Source organism: Peromyscus californicus, unplaced genomic scaffold, assembly GCF_007827085.1.
Source record: "Peromyscus californicus insignis strain IS unplaced genomic scaffold, ASM782708v3 Scaffold_4__1_contigs__length_199733344, whole genome shotgun sequence".
In the NCBI taxonomy this organism is placed as follows: Eukaryota; Metazoa; Chordata; class Mammalia; order Rodentia; family Cricetidae; genus Peromyscus; species Peromyscus californicus.
This window is the reverse complement of record NW_026294562.1, coordinates 86,798,179-86,815,399: the sequence shown is the minus strand read 5'-3', so window position 1 is coordinate 86,815,399 and position 17,221 is coordinate 86,798,179. Positions and strand designations below refer to the sequence as shown.

Below are 17,221 nucleotides of genomic sequence, written 5' to 3'. Positions count from 1 at the left end.
CAACTGTACCGCATAGGCCAGGCTAGCTGGCCTGTGAGCTTTTGGTGGTTCAGCCGTGTCTGCCTCCCATCTTGTCACCACTGGGATTTACAGGTGTGTGCCACACCTGGCTTTTTCAGGTGGGTCCTGGGGAACCAAACTCAGGTCCTCCCAGTTCATGCGTTGCTGATGGAGCCTGCAAGTCTGATAACATCTCTTTGTTGACACCTTTGAAGAAGATGGAATCGGAACTGTGCATTCCTTCCTGGTCTGTGATTCCCATTTTGTCTCCCCCCCCCCCCCCCCCCCAATATGTGCTTATGGTGTAGTGCTTGAGGAGGCCATAAGAGGGCATCAGATTCTCTGGAGCTTGAGTTACAGGTGGTTGTGCTGACCCTGTGGATGCTGGGAGCAGAACTTGGGTCCTTTGGAAGAGCAGTATACACTCTTTCCAGCCCCTCCCCATGATTTTAAAAAATATGGAATGCTTCACAAATTTGCATACCATCCTTGCACAGGGGCCATGCTACTCCTCTTTGTATCATTCCAATTTTAGTATGTGCCGCTGAAGAGAGCACCCTCTCCTTGATTTTTATACCCTGTGATTTAGGAGATAATGGCTTGTATTTGGGCCCAAGGGGCTGCTGTTGTTGTTGAGATTTGGGTTATTTATGTCCTGTATCTAGGTTCTTTCTGTTTTCAAATTTTGTCTTGTTTTTGCAGACACAAAACACATACATCATTACAAACTAGGACCTATTTGACACATGACCTCAGAGCAGGTGCAGGGTGCCTAGTGGCCAGAGGAATGGTGAGCTCTGTCTTGATGCTATGCAGGGTTTCTGTAAATGTTGAGAATCCAAAGCAGGGGACCTGTAGTTCCTTTATTTTAGAAAGATTGTCGCCTGTTCCTCCACATGCCATTCAGCAGGTGCCATGTATTTTTTTAAAATATTTTTTTGTGAATAATTTTAGATTTATGGAAAAGTCTCAGAGATAGCACAGAGAATTCCTGTATTCATCTTTCATCCGGCTTGCCCCAGATTAGTAACATCATGTATCACCTGAGTATATTTGCCGAAACTATGAAGTTCACACAAATAGCCATTAGCTAAGCTGTGGCCTTCCTAACTATTTAATATGTGTTACCATTAATCTCCTCTTAATATGAAAAATAAATTGTGTTCCTTTTTTTTCTGGGCTAGGGATGAAACTCAGGGCCTCTCAATTCTAGGCAATCCCTCTGCCACTGTGTCACACTCTAAGACTAGTCCTTAAGGCCCTTTTATTTTTGAGTCAGGATCTAATTTAAGATATTACTGTGCATTTAGTAGTTTGACTTTAAATTTAAGAAGTTTTATTTATTCGTACATATATGTCTGTGTTACACATGTGTATGTACATGTAGAGGCCAGGTGGTGATGTTGGGTATCTTTCTTAATTATCCTCCACCTTATTTTTTTGAGGCAGGGTCTCTCACTGAACCTGGAGCTTATTGATGACTTGGATAAGTTGGCTGGCCAGTGAGCTTCAGGAATCCACCTGTCTCTGTGTCCCCAGTGGTAGGGTTATAGGCATATACCACCATGCCTGGCTTTTTACTTGGTGTGGTGGATCCAAGCTCAGGTCTTCATGATTGAGTAGCAAGCACTTTACCAACTGATCCACATCCCCAACCCTGCATTCAATGACTTAAAAAATAGACAAACAACACTTACGGTTAACATGACTATTGACTGCACCTGCCAGGGTGGACCACTCCTGTTGACTGCACCTGCCAGGGTGGACCACTCCTGTTGACTGCACCTTTGAGGGTAAACCACTCCTGTTGACTCCACCTGCCAGTGTGGACCACTCCTGTTGACTGCATCTGCCAGTGTGGACCACTCCTGTTGACTGCACCTGCCAGTGTGGACCACTCCTGTTGACTGCACTTGCCAGGGTGGACCACTCCTGTTGGCTGCACCTACCAGTGTGGACCACTCCTGTTGGCTGCACTTGCCAGTGTGGACCACTCCTGTTGACTACACTTGCCAGGGTGGACCACTCCTGCTCTCTGTCTTGATGTTCTCCCTACTTGGCCTCTGGAAAACTCTACCTTATTCCTTTTACCCTTGTTCTCTTTGTATTGAAATAATTTTTCCTTCTTGTTAACTTTCCATGATTTCATCTTGTTAATCTAAGTGAATACATCCCCTCCCTTTACCTTCTTAGGAAACACTGTAGTCTTTTCTGAACCAAACGTTGCTAATTTCATTGGAAATAGACACACAGATGATGATGCCACATTGAGTAGTTATTTTAGTGTGAGGTGGGAATTGTCTGTTGAATGTATCAACATTGATTTGTTCAACTATCCCCTGGTGATGGACATTTGGGTTGTTTTTATTCACTGAGAATTAGAATACAACCACAAGTCAGTTGTGGTTTTCTTAGAGGGCAAAAGGAGGCCAGTAGGGAAAAACACAATCTTAATTTAGAAGACAGAAGAGCCTTTTCTAGAACCCCTAAGACTTCTCTGGCCTTTTCCCTCACGGATTATCGCCTGGTGATGGCTCTGACTGGGAGGCAAGCTTTGAAGATTGTATCCTTAGTGATAAGCAAGGGACCCTATAGCCAGGGCTCAGAGGTTTGCACTTGAACTTCCTTTGCAACAATTACAGAGAAAAACATTTTTTTTTTTAATGGCAGCTGAGGAAATAGACTTCAGTCGATACTGCCTTCTGCACAGATCTTCTCTTGGAATAAGGTATGAACCCCTTGCAGGCTTTATGGTCAGGCACAATTGGAGTCTTCTTACAGAGCCTGCACACTCTTCAGCAGGCTGGGGCGATGGCGTGCTGTGGAGGAGGCCTGGGGGACACTTGAGAATCGAGGTAGGTGAGGATAGATGAGGAAGCAGCTCTGTGTAGGAGAACGAGGAATGTGTGAACTCCCGGCCCTGTTCTGCAACATGCCAGCTGCCATCCTTCCAGCAAGTTCCACCAGGTCCCTGAGTCTCAGTTTTTTTCACCTGTCAGACGGAGGTAAATGTTTTCATGATGTTTACAGGAGCTAAACATGACTCATCAGCACAGAGCACAGAATAAGGGCAGGAGGGTCATAAGGGAGGAGCTTCGATACCACCAGGACACACGGGGAGAAGTCTCTCTTTGACACCATTCCTGGCTGTGTGCTGGGTCTTTACCTACTGGTGTCCAAGTCACATCTAGATCCTTGGCAGTAGAGCCCAATACTATTTTATTTTACTAATTTAATTTCTTGTGTTCTCTCTCACTCACTGGCACTTATCTGTTGAGTACTTGTGTCTGGCCACACTTTTCAAGGCACTGAGGGTAAGGAGAGGGATGAGTCACAGGCCCCACCTGCTCTCATTAAGTTTGCTTCTATTGTGACAGTTGACGATAAGCAATACATTAATCATTGGTTAGTTAATTGTATTATTTATTTATTTTGTGTATATGTGTGTGTGCCTATGTGCTTGCACATCGTATGTGAGCACACGTATGCATGTGGTGGCCCAAGCCACTTTGAATGTCTTCTATAATTGTTCTCTACATGATCTACTGAGGCAGAGGCTCTCATTTGAATCCAGAGCTGGCCAATTCATCTAATTTTTCCTAGCCAGGTTGTTTTGGGGATCCCCATCTCTTCCTCCTAAGCACTGAGATTGCAGGCAGATTGCCATGCCCACCTGGCATTTATCTGGGTGCTGGGCCTGCCCTCGTATTTGTATGACAAGTTCTTTACACACTGAGCCATCTCCGCAGCCCCAAATACTTTATTTGAAAGAATACCTGAGGTGATACAGAATGGCAAGGACATGCCAGAGGTTGAGGCACCTTTTTCAGCACAGCAGCTTTGTTAGACGTATAACTTATAAATCATATCATTTTCCCATCTAAGACACGAAGTTTAATAGTTTTTGGTATGTTCACAGAGTTGTGCAAACATGAACACATTAGGCCTTTGCTATCACTCTGAAAAGAAACTCCACCTGGAACCAGGCCACCCAATTTCTATTCCTTCCTCAGACCCTGAAGCAATTAAGGTGACTTCTGTCTCTTTGCCACAGATACTTCATGGAAATGGTCATTCAGTACGTGTTTCTCTGACTGGCTGTTGTCACTACTCAGGGTTCTAAGATCTGTCTGGGGAGCTGTGTGTACCAGTCCTCATTCTTTACTACTGCCAAGCATTCTGTGTACGGACAGGACACATCCTATTCTGTTCATCCATTATCAGTTGGTGGGCATGTGGGTTGTCCCTGTTTTTCAGGTATTATGGACAATGCTGTTATGAACATCAGTGTGTCAGTGTTTTTGTGTATACATGTGATGGTGGTTAGCTTTAATCATCCACTGAATACAATCTCCAATTACCTGGGAAAAGTGTCTCTGTGAGGGATGGTCAACATTGGGTTGGGCTGTAGGTGTGCCCATGGAGCAGCTGACTTGATTGCCCTTGCTGGTGTGGGAAGGGTGGCTGCTGCTTCCGCACAGGGAAAAAGATGCCGGGGTGGGGGGTGGGGGGAAGAGGTGTTTCCCTTTCTGACTTTCCTGGCCTTCACAGTCCCCGGCAAGTTCATCTCCTTGGCAAGTTCATCTCCTCTGTTGTGGCCACTGCTGATTCCTTCACTGATATTAGAACCAGCTTCTTTGAACTTCCAATGTGGGCTCCCCAGAAACTCCCAGACCTTCAGCATCAGCTTATGATGGCTGGTGTACCCAGCCTTGTGGACTGAGCAGCTGCCATGTGCCATTTCTTTGGTGTGAGATAGCCACTGTCGGACTACTTCAGCCATATTGTGTAAGCCAATCTCAAGGTTCTCCTTCAATGTATATTCTGCTGTCTCTGTTCCCCTAGAGAGCCCAGGATAGTCATATGTACACTAGGCATCTCATTCTGTTACAAAATCCTTGAGAAAACAACTTCAGGGAGGGAGATTTAGTTTGGCTCCCAGTTTCAGAGGTATCAGCCATGGTATGTTGGTTCTGTATTTCTCAGCATCATGGCTGAAGAGACTGGCGGGACAGAGCTGTTTACCTCATATCCAGGAGAAGGTATATCATTCCAGAATACTCCTCAGTGACCTGCTTCCTCCAGCTAGGTCCCACCTCAGCTTTCCAACATCTCCCCAAAAGCACCACTGTTTGGAAACCAAATATTCAGAACATGAGCCTCTGGGGAATGTTTCCCACCTAAAGCAGAAAAAAAATTTTTTTTAATATTCTTTTCAATTTAATAACTTAAAATTACATTTATTTGTGTGTGCTCATGTATGCACATTTGTTGATCAGAGGATGACTTTTGGGAGTTGGTTCTTTCCTCCTACCATGTTAGATGTGGAGATTGAACTCTGGTCACCAGGCTTGGCAGCAAGCACCTTTACCCACTGAGTCATCTTGCTGGTCTTGATTTTGATACTTATTAATATGTGTTTATGGTGTAATTTCTGGATCCCCTTGAGGAGCTGCCGTTGTTGCTCTCTACATTAATGGTGCTACTTTCCATTCCCACCATTAGAGCATTGATAGTTTGAATTCATCTAGACCAGTGGTTCTCAACCTTCCTAATGCTGTGACCCTTTAAGACAGTTCCTCAGGCTGTGACCCTCAACCATAAAATTATTCTATTGCTACTTCATAACTGTAATTTTGCTACTGTTTGGAATCACAGGTTGAGAACCACTGCTCTATACCATCACCAACATGCTTCCCCTTGCCTTATCTCTTCTTGGGTGTTAGAAAAGGACATGTCCTTGCCAGTTGGACTTGCCTTTCCCTGATGGCTCTCGGCACCTTTTCCAGTGCTTATTGGTGACGAGTGTTACATGGCCCTCTCTTGTGAGGGTTCTACATTTTGGGAAAGCAGAGGTCATACAGTAAAGCTCTGTGGAGGAAGGCTGCATCCAGGAGGGGCTAAGCTTTCTGCTGGTCCTGCTGGCTGGGTGTGAGTCCCTGAGAGCCCCTGCAGGAGGGACTGGAGTGCAGAGAGCTCAGGGAGAGGCTCCTGCAGGTTCAGGCAGGAGGTAGAGGACATCTGCACAGGGGTCGGAGGCAGGCAATTGGGAGGACAGGGTGAGAAAGGCATGAGGAAGCTAGGATGGGGACTTCAGGCTCATGAGGTTCTGCGGGCAGGGTGGGGGGGAGAGAGGGATGGAAGCCTCAGGCTGTGAGATGTTCCATTTCAGCGGCAGAAGTGGGGAAGGCCTCTGTAGAAAAAAGATGAGGTCACCAAGTGTGTAAGCTAGAGTAGATCTTCTCCCACTTAGAAGTCATACATTCATTTGTTTTTATTTGTGTGTTGAGCATATGTGCCATCATGTGTGTGTAGAAGTCAGAGGACAACTTATGGAGGTCTGTTCCCTCCTTCCTTCCTGTGGGTTCCAGGGATTGAACTCAGATGGTCAGTCTTGGCAGCAAGCACCTTTACCTGCTGAGTCGTCTCTTGTGCCTCTGCTCATCTCCTTTCTGCTTTAATAGCTTGTCTATAAGTAGAAGAACAATCCTGTGTGTGTGTAGGGATGAGGAGATGTAACTGAGATAGTCTAGATAGTTATTGACTTTGTTCACACCTAGTGCATTACTTACATTGTTATTTACATTGGGCTCATTCGCTAAGACTGTCCTATTTATCTTTATAACCATCTTCCTACTTGCTCAACCTCAGGGCCTATGCAAGGAGGGCTCAGTTAACTGTCTTTCCCCTCATGCTTCCCTCACCAGCTGCACATTCACTGTAGACAACGTGTTGTAGATATTGCTTTTTGTTATATCTGCCTTTCCAACCCCCCGCCTCCCAGATCAGCCAAACAATACTTTTCCTTCCCAGAGTGACTTGTCTGAGGACTCAGTCAGTTTGTGGCCTAGGGGGTGTGTGATGGTTAGTTTTAATTATTATCTTGACACAGCCTAGAGTCATCTGAGGAAAGAGTATCAGTGGGGGATTGTGGAGATCCAGTTGGCCTGTGTGCATGTCTGTGAGGGATTCTCTTGATTGTTGGTTGAGGAGGGAAGACCTGGCTGGAATGTGAGCAGCACCATTTTATGGGCTTGTCCCTGAACTCTATGAAAGAAGAAAACGTCATCAGGTAGGCAGCATGGGTGGATTTATTCCTCTCTGCTCTTGACTGTGGATGCTTTGAGTTCCTGACCTAACAACCCCTCAGGGACCGACTGTACTCTGGAATTATGAGCTGAACTAACTCTCTCTTCCCCTAAGTTGCTTTTTTGTTTTACCAGAATATCTTTTATCACAGCAACAGATGTGAAACTAGGAGTGAAGAGACTAGTGGTTTTTGTTTGCTTCATGTTCTATCCAGCTTATACAGTTTTTCTTACTTAATCCTCCGTTCAACCAGTAAGGTTGGCATGGTAATCTTTGCTTTGCAAACAAAAATATTGCCCAGAACTTCCCAGCTACCGAAGTGGTACGGCCTGAATGCAAAGCCTATGAGTCTCTGCAGAAAGTCTGTCCTCAACTGAGACGTTCACAGTTCACAAATGGCCAGAGACGAAATTTCTGCTTGTCCGAGAGAGCCTGCAGTGCCGCCCTCTGCTCCTAGATGGCGCTCAAGGCTCAGCTTCCAGGCCACACCTGGGGCTTCAGCCCCAGGGCCAGTCTGGAGTTTCTGCAACTGTTTCGGGAAAGGAAGAAGGCTTCTTGTGCCTTTGTGTTTGCGTTTGTGTTGGGGTCATTGTTTTGATTTTGTTTCCGTTTGCAAAGTCAGTCTCCCATCTCTAAGCTTACAGTTTCTATGTACCCACATGAGCCTGGATGAAGCCTGTGTAAGAGGGTGGGCAGATGCCTGTGGGGGAGGATACCCCAAGTAGAAAATGAGGTGAAATGGCCCTATTCCAGGCATCGCTTCTCTTGACCCTGTAACCAAAGTTGGCACGACTTTGTAGATGTCAGCAGACCCTCCTGACCAGAGAAGAGGGTCCTCGGTCAGCAGCTGTGGGAAGAGCTTGTCATTTGGAGTCTGACCCCTCATTTTGTGGAGCTGGGAAAGGAATGGCTGAGTCACTGGGCTCAGTTGGTGTTCAAGGCGGATTTTACACACCTCGTTCACATTTTTTTTTCCCCTAGAGTGGGGCTAATGGGCACAGATGAGCACAGCAGCTGGGCGTACAATGTGGGGAGGGACAGGAAGTCGGAGGTGCCTTTCTTGGTGGAGGTGGCAGTTACTCAGCCGCACCCTTGGGGAGATGATGTATGTTCTGGAATTTTAAAAGTCCCCAGTGTTTGCTTGGTGGTAACTACCAGAAGAAGAAAAGAAAAATGGTGTCAGGGAAAGGAAAAAGAAAAGGAAAAAGTTAAGCAGAATATTGGAATCTTTGAGGGAAATTGGTGTCTCAGGTCAGCATCCCAGGAGGAAGGTAGACAGCATCCAGAAAAGGACATGTCAGCTTGGATATGTGGCCTGGCTGGCTCCACTTTTAGAGAAGTAGATGTGTTCTGAGACATGAAGAGACCTGCCATCTTTAATTCCTGTCCCCCCACCCCCACCCCCACCCCCACGTTCATTCTAAGAATGTATATCCACTTCCTGCCCAGTTGGGATTTGATCACCAATCCTGAGTCTCTTCAAGCCCACTTTTGATTTTTTTCTTTATATATATATAAAATTTTTTCTTTATATATATATGTATATATATATATATTAAAAAAGATCTTGTTTTTACTTAGTATATGTGTGGGGGTGTCTATGTGTGTGTGAGGTAAGTGCAGTGCCCACTGGAGGCCAGAAGAGGGCATCAGATCCCCTGAATCTGGAGTTACAGGCTGTTATGAACAGTACAAGGTGGGTGCTTGGAAAAAACTCAGGTTCTGTACAAGAGTAACACACCCTCTTAACCACTGAGCCATCTGTCCACTCCCATGCTTCTGAGTCTTTGCTTTGATTTGATCTCCACAAAGCTTAGCACCTGGTTAGAGTCCTGATGCCTAAAACTTGGGCAGAACCCAATGCCTTTCATGGTTGCATCTCCCTTGGTCTCCCTTTCACTTCCCATGTATATTTTCCCTGGCTTTGTCTTTCAATCACATTTTCTAGTTTGATTATGCTGCACACATTTTCAGAAGCTGCCCAAAACCCTCTGTGGGATGATACAGGATGCTCATATAGCAGAGGTATTCTGGTTGTATGAGCTGGGGGTAGAGAGGCTTTTTTTTTTTTTTTTTTTTTTTTTTTTTTTTTTTTTTTTTGAGACAGGGTTTCTCTGTGTAGCTTTGCGCCTTTCCTGGGACTCACTTGGTAGCCCAGGCTGGCCTCGAACTCACAGAGATCCACCTGGCTCTGCCTCCCGAGTGCTGGGATTAAAGGCGTGCGCCACCACCGCCCGACTAGAGAGGCTTTGATTGGAGACAGCGCTCTCCTCTGCCTGCTCTATGTCCTGGAAGAGGAAGAAGGGGGTGGTACCATGTCTCTTTCCCTTTAGCCCTGTGTACTGGCTTTGAGGTCTTGTGATTTGAGGCACACAGACTGACAGATGTCCTTCACAGGAGGCTTGGTGACATCATAGACAGGATGACAGGAACTGGCATATCTCTCTGAAGGCCTTCACAGTGCTCTGCAGATAAGCAAAATAGCTTCAAGATCTGGGAGAAAAGAGATGATCAAACCCCAACTTCCAGACTCTTCAGGGAAGTTTGTTATTTTCTGTTTATTCCTAGACAGTGCAGCTGGTGGGAGCTGTGGGGACACCTGGGACAGTCTAATGGGGGACAAACGGCAATGGCACTCTTCTCAGCCTCTCTGTGGGTAAATAAGTGGCATGGCAGATCCAAAAGTGCTTGCTGGACTCTAATGTTAAATGCAGAGAGGCTGAGAGCTCAGATGCCTCAGGTGGACCAGCAGCCACATTGAGGGGGTTGACTGCTGCAAACCACCCACATGCAGGAGGCCCGTGCTGCTGTCATTGGTACAATGGGAAGTGTGATCATTTTGTCAAGATCAATCAAAATGAAAGCACATGTCTCCGTGAATCTAGCAAATTTTTCTTGAAATAGATCCCACTTAGTATTTGCATGCGTGTGAGACAAGGTGTACTGTACAATGTTCAGTCATGCCATTTGTGAATAGTGAAAAAATGGGGCCAGATATGGTGTGCACAAATGAATCTCAGCACTTGGGAGGCAGAGGCAGGTAGATTTCTATGAGTTTGAGATTAGCCTGGTCTATGTAGTAAGTTACAGGCTAGCTCGGGCTACATAATAAGACTGTGCCTCCAAAAAAAAAAAAATAGTGGGAGTATTCTAAGTTGTCATTACTAAGGGAGTAGATAAAGTATGGCTCCCATCCATACTAGTGAATGCCATGTGCTAATATATAAATACCTTTCCAACATATCAAGTTCATATTATAGATGCATATGTGTATACATGTTTAGTACATATACTTTATGTTGTATAACTACACAAATATATAATATAACAAACATATAAGTTAAATTAATATAAGTAAATGTGTGTACATTATATATGCATATAAATGTGTACAGTTAAAAAAGGAGCTATATTAGTTAATGTGGTGATTATTTTTAGTTGTCAACTTCACATGATCTACAATTAATTTCACTTACTTGGGAAGAGATCTTAATGAGGAATTTCTGGATCAGGTTGGCCTGTGGCATGTTGATGGAGAATTGTCTTGTTTGTTTTAATTAGTACAGCAAGGCCCAGCCTGGTGACATGTATTCTTATATCCTCAGGTAAGTGTAGCTTCCACCCCCTCTCAGTTACATGTCTACTTCTGCACTAACACACCATGATCAAGGCAACTTATAAAGAAAATATTTAATTGGCTTGCCGTTTCAGGGGGTTAGAGTCCATGATGGTGGAACAAAGGCATGGCAGCAGGAACAGCTGATATATCTTCACAAGCAGGAGGCAGAGGGAGAGACACTGAGAATGACAGGAATAGTTTGAAACCTCAAAGCCCACCCCCATAGCACACCTCCTCCAATAAGGCCACACTTTCTAATCCTTCCCAAACAGTTCCACTGGAGACCAAGCATCCAAACACATGAGTCTATGGAGGCATTCCCATTCAAACCACCACATTCCTCATCAAACCACCACATTTCTATTTTTGCAACAGATGGAGACCATCAAGTAAAGTCATAACTAGTCAAAATTCAGAGATCAATGGACTGTGGGATGCCCAGCCCCAACTGATACACCTGAGGCTCAGGAAACATCTAAGAAGAGAGAGGAGGTGGAAAGACCGTGAGGGCCAGAGGATGAGAATGCCTGCTGTGAGATTGTCTTCTAGACAAAACAGGGACACTGCACCCATGGCATCTCAGCAGTATGGCTGCCTGAACAAGGCCTGCATAGTGACCACACTGGTTGACATGCCAGTGGAAATAGGAGAAATTTCACAAGGTCCTGCCCCAGATGAGGGGCCACAGGCAATCGACAGGTACTGAGGGAGAGAGAATCAGTTTTCTCCAAGATGAGAAACCTGGTAGGTTATGTAGTCCCAAGCAGCCAGCCCTAAACACATGTCCATACAAGCAACACTAAATGGACTCAGAAGACTTGATTTGTGTGTGTGTGTGTGTTTGTGTATGTGTGTAATAATTATAGATAGGTCATGAATCCTAGAGGGAGGGGAAGGTGGTACATGGAGAAGCAGAAGGAGGAGTGGAAATTATGCAAATACAGTGTACTCATGCGTGAAATTCTTTAAAACTTCTATTTGAAAACATTAGAAAATTGCCCCCTTTCACATTAGCATGCCCACTGACACTGTCTTTGTTCAGGTCTTGTTATGACGCCATTTCTAGGGGGGCTGTTTCATAGCAGACTTCCTGGTGTTCTGGCTCTAACAATCTTTCCCCCACTCTCCCCAATCTTCCCTGAGGAATAGATGCCACAGCTGTGCTATAGATGTGTCCGCCGAGGCTGGACTCACCGTGATCCATTGATCTCTGCATTGTGTCCAGTTGTGGTTGTCTGTGATGGTGTCTATTTGCTGTAAAGGGAGATGTCTTTGATGAGGGCAATAGCTACAGTTATCTGTGTGTAGAAGGACGAGATTAAGAGTGCAGTAAGGAATTATGCTGGTCTAGAATAGCTCTAGCAGCAGTAGACTAAAGAGTAGAGAGTGCTAGCTGAGTACTTAGCAGGCATGCATTCCTGTCTCTGCTCTTGACTGGATGTCATGTGACCAGCTGTCTCAAGCTCCTGCCACTGGGACTTCCTTGCAGTGGTGGACTGTGACCTGGAACTGTAAGATAAAGTTAACCATTTCTCCACTCCTGGTTTTTGTCAATTTATTTTATCACAGCAATAGGAACAAAACCAGAATAGTTAGCTATAGACCTGTATTATATAGTCATATGGAAATGTATGTGGTTTATAGTTTGTATTTAACTTTGTTATCTATATTAAGAATACATATGTATGCTTAATTGTATATATCTATAATTAATACCTATATAAATGTACACACATATGGAAATAGCTTATATATTGAATATAACTAAATAGTTTATATATAATATATAGCTATAGTTATACACACCTATAAGTATTGTTAATTATAATTATCTATACTTTTATCTCTATATAAATATATTTATAGTATATAACTATTCATAGTATATATATAAATGGAATATAATATAAAACTAAAATATTTTTCCACACTATTTCAGTTTTCCATTATGTAATGATAGCACTGTATAGTAAGATAACTATATTCCTATATCCATATATATATATATAGATAGATGTAGTGTGTGTGTGACCTTATTTATGTAGAGTAAGCACCCTCCTACTCCACAGAGGGCCCCTAGGTTGTAGGATGCCTGGACAATCACTGATTATAGAAACTTATTGGTTGCAGTCTGGGTCATAACCAAGACCTGTGACCACCCTTCGGGTCGGAGCTCTGGTCAAGGAACAGATGTTCAGCAAGTGTTGGAGATGCCATTGTGCCAGCTGTTAACCCCTCAGTTCTTGGATCCTGGAAGGGAGGTCCATAGAAGACCCCTCGAGCTACTGAGTAACCGAATGGAAGACCTTTATTGTAACAGCTGTTACTGGCACACTCAGACTTTGTGAAACACTAGCTTTGCTGTCTTGGGTCATATTGCAGATTGTGTGTGCGTGTGTATATGTATGGGTGTGTATGTATGTGAGTATGTATATGTGCATGTGTATGTGTATATATGTGTGTGCATGTGTACGCATGGGTGTGTATGTATGTGAGTGTGTATGGTATATGTGTATGCATATACATGGGTTTGTGTGTGTCCAAGTGCTTGTGCATGTGTGTATTTGTGCACGTGGAGGACAAAGGTCACCTGTTACTATCATTCCTCAGGTGCTGCCCATCTTATTTTTTGAGAGGGGGTCTTCAGTTGGCCTGGAACTCACTGATTGGACATGGCTGGTTACCCAGTGAACTCCAGGGAACCACCCGTCTCTGCCTTCTTAGTACTGGGATTATAAGTGTGTGCCTCTGTACCAGCTTCGTTTTTCACATGGGTTCTGGGAATCAACCTCAGGTCTCTATGTTTGACCAACTGAGCCATCTCCCCAGCCCCTTATGTGTCTCCTGAGCCGTGAGTTGGGCTCCCCAGAGCAGAGGTCTTTGAGAGAAGCTGAGTCCTGGATCCCTGATGCAGGTCTGATGTGACCCATGCATCTTGTAAGAGTCTGCAGGAGGACTTCCTGGCTTCTGCAGAAAATTTGGTTGTTAATAACCAGAGCAGGGTGGGGGTGGGTGTCCAGATGTGAACTCTGCCATTCATCTTCACCTGCACTGTCAGCACCCTGGAGAACTCAAACTGCTGCATTCAGCCCATTATGTTGATCATTTTGGTTCTGTCCTCCAAACCAAGGTGCCTTTGTTTATTCTTCCTTTCCTTCCCTCCAATAACAAAGTCAATCCACGCCTCCACCCTCTAGCTGGCTCCTGAAATCAATAGGCTTGGAAATGTCAATGTATTCCTGAGTGAGCAGCTGGGGGTTGAGGTGGACTGGGTGAGCGCAGGAACTGGGAGCTGACTGCAGCTGACTGGCATCCCCAGGCAAACAGGCTTCCCTGTGCAAACGAGATCAGGCAGAGCCCTGCGTACACCCAGTCTTTGGGCTTCAGCACCTGGGCACACAGACACAGCCTTTCAGATAACAGAAGTTCATATCTGTTGCTGTTGTAGTTGCCTTCCAACCTCCAAGCCAACTACAGACAGCTTGCAGCTTCTTCAGAGTGGCCAAGGAAACTCTGTGGTGGTCACACTTATTGTCTTTAGTTGAGGTCCTATTGTTTTGATAAACATTATGACAAAAACAACTTGGGTTGGATAGGCTTACTTGGCTCACACTTCCACATCAGTCCAGCACTGGAGGAAGTCAGGGCAGGACCTCAAGGCAGCAACCTGGAGGCAGGAACTGAAGCAGAGGCAGTGGGGGAGCTGTGCTTACTGGCTTGCTCCTACAACTTGCTTAGTGTGCTTCCTTCCTTCCTTCCTTCCTTCCTTTCTTTCTCTTTCTCTCTTTCTCTCTCCTCCCTCCCTCCCTTCCTTTCTTTTATAACAACCACTACTTGCTCAGTGGTGGCTGCCCACAGTGAGCTGGGTCCTCCCATGTCAATCATCTATCAAGAAAATGTCTCATAAGCTGGGCCACAGGGATTTTTTTCTCAATTGAAATTCCCTCTTCCCAAGTGACAATGATTTGTGTCAAGTTGACATAAAACCAGCCAACACAACTCATTCTAATGCCACCCTCAGTCTCTCTGTGTGTGTTACCCTGTCACCTCATCCATGATGCTGGAGTGTGTGAAGCACAGGAGGGCTGGAGTCTTGGCTGTGGAGAAACTTGAGCTGACTATTGGTAAACCAGCTCTGAAACAAACATGGTAACTTGTTGGAATGTCAGCCAATCAGAGGGCTGGGTGTCCAACTAAGACTTCTGTCTGCTTCCAGAAGAACAAGGTGCTGAGCCAGTAGTCAGAGGTTATTGTTTGGAGAAAGAGGTGCCAACATTGAGTGTCTACTGTGTGCCAGTCATGCCATTGATACTATCGTTTTACCATAACACATTTTCTCCCATTCTAGTGGCTCAGCAACACAAGATTGCCTTAAGTTCAGGTGATAATAAGAGGCCAGCCATAGTAAGATCAATGGTATGTCTTTCTGAGTCCAAAACACATACACACTTTCCATCTCTCCATCTTCCTCCCCTCCATCCTCTCTCTCTGATCTTTCTCAGGTCTGTTTGCCTCATGCAAGGGTAAAAGGAAGGGCTGGAGAGGATCGGAGCTGAACTTCCTCAGAGTGTTAAAGGCATAACAAGATCCATGCCAATAATGTGCTTAGTCGTACTTTGTAGTTCAAAATAGTCGATGCTATTATTATCTTCATAATTATTCTGCTTTGTGTAAAACATTTGCTTTCAGACATTTCTGGCTTCAGCACATTTGTAAAAATATTTTTCTTTTCTTCTTCTTTTCTCTCTCTCTCTCTTTTTTTACTTTGAAAACATGTAAAGTAAATTCAGATAGACTATCTGTCTTCAAATGAGCAGGGGGGATGGGGAGGGGATGAAAAGAGAGGAAGAAACAAGACAAGGGTGTGTCATCTTCATCGCTTAGGAGGAGCAGAGAGGAGCTTTGGGAAGCCTGAGGAAGCCAACCTCTCAAACAGTCTGTGGGGATCTGACCTGAGGAAAGGTGATGAGGAGGTATCATCATGGGAGGACATCAGACTGTGAGCAGAGGGACAGCAGGTGCCCTGGGCCACCGGGGAAGCTGCAGGTGGGCTGTGGCCTCTGAGATGAAGAGGATTTGCTGAGCAATGGCCAGGGCTGGACTGGATGGTATCTGCACTGGGTTTGGAAAGTCTTCCTGGCCGAGAGCAGAGATCTTATCCTTGGGCTTTTGCTGCTTGAAGACTCTACGTGTGTGTGTGTGTGTGTGTGTGTGTGTGTGTGTGTGTGTGTGTGTGCATGAGTATGTACATGCACAGGTATGTGACTGTGTGTGCATGTGCACAGGTGTGTGACTGTATGTGTGTGCACAGGTGTGTGACTCTGTGTGTGTGTGTGCCTGGGTGTGTGACTCTGTGTGTGTGTGTTTGTGTGTATGTGTGTGTGCACGAGTATGTACATGCACAGGTGTGTGGCTTTGTGTGTATGTGCACAGGTGTGTGACTCTGTGTGTGTGCCTGGGTGTGTGACTCTGTGTGTGTGTGTTTGTGTGTATGTGTGTGTGCACGAGTATGTACATGCACAGGTGTGTGGCTTTGTGTGTATGTGCACAGGTGTGTGACTGTATGTGTGTGCACAGGTGTGTGATTCTGTGTGTGTGTGTGTACATGCATGTGCATCTCTGTGTGTGTTGGCCAGAGGACAACCTCAGGTGCTGTTTCTCAGCTTCTGTTCACCTTTTTCCTTTTGAGACAGGATCTTTCTCTGGCCTAGAGCTCACCAACAAGGCTAGACAGCTGGTTAATGAGTTTCAGGGAGCCTCTTGTCTCTGTCTCCCCAATGTGTGGATTACACACTACCACATCTTTTTTTTTTTTCAAATTATGAAAAACATTATTTTATATGTATGGTTGTTTTGCCTGCATGCAGGTCTCTGTACCACATGAGTGGTTTGTGCCCACAGAAGAGAGTTTCAGATCATCTGGAATTGGAGTTACAGACAATTGTGAACCATCATGTGTGAACTGGACCTGGGTCCTCTGGAAGAGCAGCCAGTGCTCTTAGCTATTGAGCTATGTCTCCAGGCTCCTGACTTTTTTGTTTTTAAATGGGTTCTGGGGATGGAACTCAAGTCCTCACACATACACTTTACTAACTGAGCTATCGCCCCAGCTTTCATTGGAGACTTTTGTATAGGAATGTCACAAACTTGAAACTGTTTAGATGACTTTTGTGCCCTTTGTGGGATTTTACTGGTATGACTGGAAGCCAGGGAGCCATCAGGGGAAGCAGCAGGACTGGCCCCCAGCATCCTTGAGTTTCTGAAGGTCTTCACCCACTGTTTGGATGTGAAATGTCCTTCACAGACTCATGTATTTGGGTGCTTGGTGCCCAGCAAGTGGAGCTGTTTAGGGAGATGGTGGGGCCTTTAGGAGGTGGGTGCTCACGAGCAAGCCTTGGGGGTCACAGCCCAGCTTCAGTTCCTGTCTGAATGGTCTCCCCAGCTATGAACAAGCTGTTTGTGCTCCCAACACCGTCAACTTACTCTCTGCCCTGCCTTTCTTTCCACAATGGA

General features: G+C 45.2%; 1 non-coding gene across 1 annotated transcript; it reads right to left on the bottom strand.

Annotated features, from left to right (window-relative positions):
* Positions 1 to 452: 452 nt before the first annotated feature.
* Positions 453 to 555, bottom strand: LOC128095739 (U6 spliceosomal RNA). Its single transcript, XR_008213351.1, has one exon. It is a non-coding gene; the product is annotated as a U6 spliceosomal RNA (small nuclear RNA).
* Between the last annotated feature and the right edge of the window lie 16,666 nt (positions 556 to 17,221).